Genomic DNA, 5,224 nt, shown 5'->3' with positions numbered 1-5,224 from the left:
CCGCAAGGCGTCAACCTCGGGAAGCTGACCTAGACGGACCAGCGTGTCTCGAAAATCGTCGACTCGCTAGGGCCTTGCCTTTACGTCTCCGTGAAGAAAGAGCGTGCTGGCCACCCATAGTCCTGTAGGCAGAGGCGGTAAAATACCTTGGTAGTCCTGGCAATCCATAGCAGCATTGCTGTTACCGCGGCTCGTCTGAGCCGCAAAAACCGCCCCACCGGAGCAAGGCATTCTGCGTCCACACCGAACGGTAGCCAGAAGTAGAATCACTGAGCTATAGCGGGGAATCAAATCGACGCACAAAACGGTTCAGCTATGTAGCGATTGCATTATGCGCGGATAAAATATGTGAATACAAAAAGTATCTACAGCCACCAGTGAGGATTGAACTCACTACCCCTGGTTTACAAGACCAGTGCTCTACCACTGCGCTACAGCGGCAACTCGAAGTGCCGCACAAAATGGTTCAGCTACGTAGCGCTTACATTACACTCAGATAAAATATGTGAATAGAAAAGGGTGCACTGCCACTAGTAATGATTGAACTGGCGACCCCTGGATTAAAAGACCAGTGCTCTACCACTGAGCTATAGCGGCGACTCGAAATAGAGCACAAATTGGTTGAGCTACGTCATCATCATCATCATCATCAGCCTAGTTACGCCCACTGCAGGGCAAAGGCCTCTCCCATACTTCTCCAACTACCCCGGTCATGTACTAATTGTGGCCATGTTGTCCCTGCAAACGTCTTAATTTCATCCGCCCACCTAACTTTCTGCCGCCCCCTGCTACGCTTCCCTTCCCTTGGAATCCAGTCCGTAACCCTTAATGACCATCGGTTATCTTCCCTCCTCATTACATGTCCTGCCCATGCCCATTTCTTTTTCTTGATTTCAACTAAGATGTCGTTTACCCGCGTTTGTTGCCTCACCCAATCTGCTCTTTTCTTATCCCTTAACGTTACACCCATCATTCTTCTTTCCATAGCTCGTTGCGTCGTCCTCAATTTCAGCAGAACCCTTTTCGTAAGCCTCCAGGTTTCTGCCCCATATGTGAGTACTGGTAACACACAGCTGTTATACACTTTCCTTTTGAGGGATAGTGGTAACCTGCTGTTCATGATTTGAGAATGCCTGCCAAACGCACTCCAGCCCATTCTTATTCTTCTGGTTATTTCAGTCTCATGATCCGGATCCGTGGTCACTACCTGCCCTAAGTAGATGTATTCCCTTACCACTTCCACTGCTTCGCTACCTATCGTAAACTGCTGTTCTCTTCCGAGACTGTTAAACAATACTTTAGTTTTCTGCAAATTAATTTTCAGACCCACCCTTCTGCTTTGCCTCTCCAGGTCAGTGAGCATGCATTGCAATTGGTCTCCTGAGTTACTAAGCAAGGCAATATCATCAGCGAATCGCAAGTTGCTAAGGTATTCTCCATCAACTTTTATCCCCAATTCTTCCCACTCCAGGCCTCTGAATACCTCCTGTAAACATGCTGTGAATAGCATTGGAGATATCGTATCTCCCTGTCTGACGCCTTTCTTTATAGGGATTTTGTTACTTTCTTTGTGGAGGACTACGGTGGCTGTGGAGCCGCTATAGATATCTTCCAGTATTTTTACATATGGCTCATCTACACCCTGATTCCGTAATGCCTCCATGACTGCTGAGGTTTCGACTGAATCAAACGCTTTCTCGTAATCAATGAAAGCTATATATAAGGGTTGGTTATATTCTGCACATTTCTCTATCACTTGATTGACAGTGTGAATATGGTCTATTGTTGAGTAGCCTTTACGGAATCCTGCCTGGTCCTTTGGTTGACAGAAGTCTAAGGTGTTCCTGATTCTATTTGCGATTACCTTAGTAAATACTTTGTAGGCAACGGACAGTAAGCTGATCGGTCTATAATCTTTCAAGTCTTTGGCGTCCCCTTTCTTATGGATTAGGAATATGTTAGCGTTCTTCCAGGATTCCGGTACGCTCCAGGTCATGAGGCATTGCGTATACAGGGTGGCCAGTTTCTCTAGAACAATCTGTCCACCATCCTTCAACAAATCTGCTGTTACCTGATCCTCCCCAGTTGCCTTCCGCCTTTGCATATCTCCTAAGGCTTTCTTTACTTCTTCCGGCGTTACCTTCGCGATTTCGAATTCCTCTAGACTATTTTCTCTTCCATTGTCGTCGTGGATGCCACTGGTACTGTATAGATCTCTATAGAACTCCTCAGCCACTTGAACTATCTCATCCATATTAGTAACGATATTTCCGGCTTTGTCTCTTAACGCACACGTCTGATTCTTGCCTATTCCTAGTTTCTTCTTCACTGTTTTTAGGCTTCCTCCGTTCCTGAGAGCCTGTTCAATTCTATCCATATTATAGTTTCTGATGTCCGCTGTCTTACGCTTGTTGATTAACTTAGAAATTTCTGCCAGTTCTATTCTAGCTGTAGGGTTAGAGGCTTTCATACATTGGCGTTTCTTGATCAGATCTTTCGTCTCCTGCGATAGCTTACTGGTTTCCTGTATAACGGCGTTACCACCGACTTCTATTGCGCACTCCTTAATGATGCCCATGAGATTGTCGTTCATTGCTGCAACACTAAGGTCCTCTTCCTGAGTTAAAGCCGAGTACCTGTTCTGTAGCTTGATCCGGAATTCCTCTAGTTTCCCTCTTACCGCTAACTCATTGATTGGCTTCTTGTGTACCAATTTCTTCCGTTCCCTCCTCAAGTCTAGGCTTATTCGAGTTCTTACCATTCTATGGTCACTGCAGCGTACCTTGCCGAGCACGTCTAAATCTTGTATGATGCCAGGGTTCGCGCAGAGTATGAAGTCGATTTCATTTCTAGTCTCACCATTCGGGCTCCTCCACGTCCACTTTCGACTAACCCGCTTGCGGAAAAAGGTGTTCATTATCCGCATATTATTCTGTTCTGCAAACTCTACTAATAATTCTCCTCTGCTATTCCTAGAGCCTATGCCATATTCCCCCACTGACTTGTCTCCAGCCTGCTTCTTGCCTACCTTGGCATTGAAGTCGCCCATCAGTATAGTATATTTTGTTTTGACTTTACCCATCGCCGATTCCACGTCTTCATAAAAGCTTTCGACTTCCTGGTCATCATGACGGCATGTAGGGGCATAGACTTGTACCACCTTCAATTTGTACCTCTTATTAAGCTTCACAACAAGACCTGCCACCCTCTCGTTAATGCTATAGAATTCCTGTATGTTACCAGCTATTTCCTTATTAATCAGGAATCCGACTCCTAGTTCTCGTCTCTCTGCTAAGCCCCGGTAACACAGTACATGCCCGCTCTTTAGCACTGTATATGCTTCTTTTGTCCTCCTAACCTCACTGAGCCCTATTATATCCCATTTACTACCCTCTAATTCCTCCAATAACACTGCTAGACTCGCCTCGCTAGATAGCGTTCTAACGTTAAACGTTGCCAGGTTCAGATTCCAATGGCGGCCTGTCCGGAGCCAGGTATTCTTAGCACCCTCTGCAGCGTCACAGATCTGACCGCCGTCGTGGTCAGTTGCTTCGCGGCTGCTGGGGACTGAGGGCCGGGGTTTGATTGTTGTATTCATATAGGAGGTTGTGGCCCAGTACTGCACCAGGGTGGCCAATCCTGCTCTGGTGAGAGAGTGCGTTACCGGTTCTGGTCACCGGGATAAGGCCGCACTCCAGGCCTGTTTGTGCAATGTTCTCAACACACGTTTTTTTTTTTATTTTCCGGTGGAGAATTGCGCTGTACTGGGATTTGAATCACGGTCCTTTTGCACTGGAGACGGATACTCTACCGTCCCCGCAGGAGTTAAATTAAAAATTGGAGAATGGGGTTTTGCGTGACAAAATCACTTTCTGATTATGCACGCCTTAGTGGAGGACTCCGAAAATTTCGACCACCTGGGGTTCTTTAACGTGCACCAAATTCTAAGTACACGGGTGTTTTCGCATTTCGCCCCCATCGAAATGCGGCCGCCGTGGCTGGAGTCCGATCCCGCGACCTCGTGCTCAGCAGCCTAACACCACGACCACTGAGCAACCACGGCGGGTCCCGCAGGAGTTGTACGCCTCATTTAACCTACAGTGGTGCCCAATTTGATCAGTCAAGGTGGGCCAATCTGAGCTCGGTTATACCGCATGGATGGCACTCGGCTAGAGAACCTGGTATTTATGACCTGCACATGTGTGACAACACATAATTGAGGATATATAATTTTTTTTTCAGGGGGGTTTCCGTACTGTGATAAAATAAAGGAAAAGACATTAAAAAGAAAAAAAGGGGAAAAAAGGAACATAACTTGTGATTTGAACTCGTGATCCTTCAATGTTGCCCGGAAAGGTAGCTCAGTCGGTTGGTTCGTCAAGCCAGCGGTTACTTTCAAGCGCCATAGCTCCTGCTCCGAGCCTCATACTTATGTGGAAAGGGGCTGGTGTTGTCCGCGACAGTCAATTTTGAGTGGTTGGAAGGCATAATTTCTTGGAAAAATGGCCGCCAGAGGAGCAGCGTGAACTCGAGCGGCTTTAGAGACTAGGAAAACTGCCTTACAATATGTAGACTTGAGGGGAAGCTTCGTTAACAAACTATAACACGGCAATCAGCACTCGAATACGACGAGAGAAATTATTGAGACGTGGAAAATTCCCTTGAAATAAATCTGGTTTGCGAGACAAATGCTTGTATGTATTGAATCTCTTAAAAGAGAAGGGGGGAAATATGCGCTCACCGAGAGGGCATCGTCAGCACGAGACCACCACCAGGCTCGTTACGGGGATGTGGAGAGCTTCGCGGCCGCAACGAAGCCTCCCCTCTCCGCCGGCCAGGCGTGGAAAACGCGCTTTCCGATCGCTCAAGGCTGCGCAGCAATAGTATAGCTCTAGCGTCTAGGAAAAGCTTTCACAGGTGCGAGGGCGGCACGCATAGCGTGGGAAGCTAGCCGCCGGAATAGCTATCTTCGAGAGCCATTCTATATTATATTATACTTCGAGAGCTATGACTATTGCTTTTCTATATATATGTATTCATCTCATCTATGCGATCGCATGCGCGCGCTATTTCTTTGTCTCTGCGTGTAGTTGTTAAGAGAGCCAGTTTTAGGGCAGAGAAGAGGGAAGCAAAGGAAAGCAAACTTGCAGCGCCGTGGTTTTAAAGCGCAACCGTGGTCGAGAAACGGAAAGACGATATAAGCATGCGTGGCCATGATACGCAC

The 5,224-nt window shown here is 47.1% G+C and overlaps 1 non-coding gene across 1 annotated transcript; it reads right to left on the bottom strand.

The window, feature by feature from the left end:
• Positions 1–369: 369 nt before the first annotated feature.
• TRNAT-UGU (transfer RNA threonine (anticodon UGU)) lies at positions 370–441 on the bottom strand. Its single transcript has one exon. It is a non-coding gene; the product is annotated as a tRNA-Thr (tRNA).
• Positions 442–5,224: the final 4,783 nt, after the last annotated feature.

Source organism: Dermacentor variabilis, chromosome 7 (genome assembly GCF_050947875.1).
Source record: "Dermacentor variabilis isolate Ectoservices chromosome 7, ASM5094787v1, whole genome shotgun sequence".
Taxonomy (NCBI): domain Eukaryota; kingdom Metazoa; phylum Arthropoda; class Arachnida; order Ixodida; family Ixodidae; genus Dermacentor; species Dermacentor variabilis.
The sequence above is the reverse complement of the archived record's forward strand: the minus strand, read 5'-3'. Positions and strand labels throughout refer to the sequence as shown.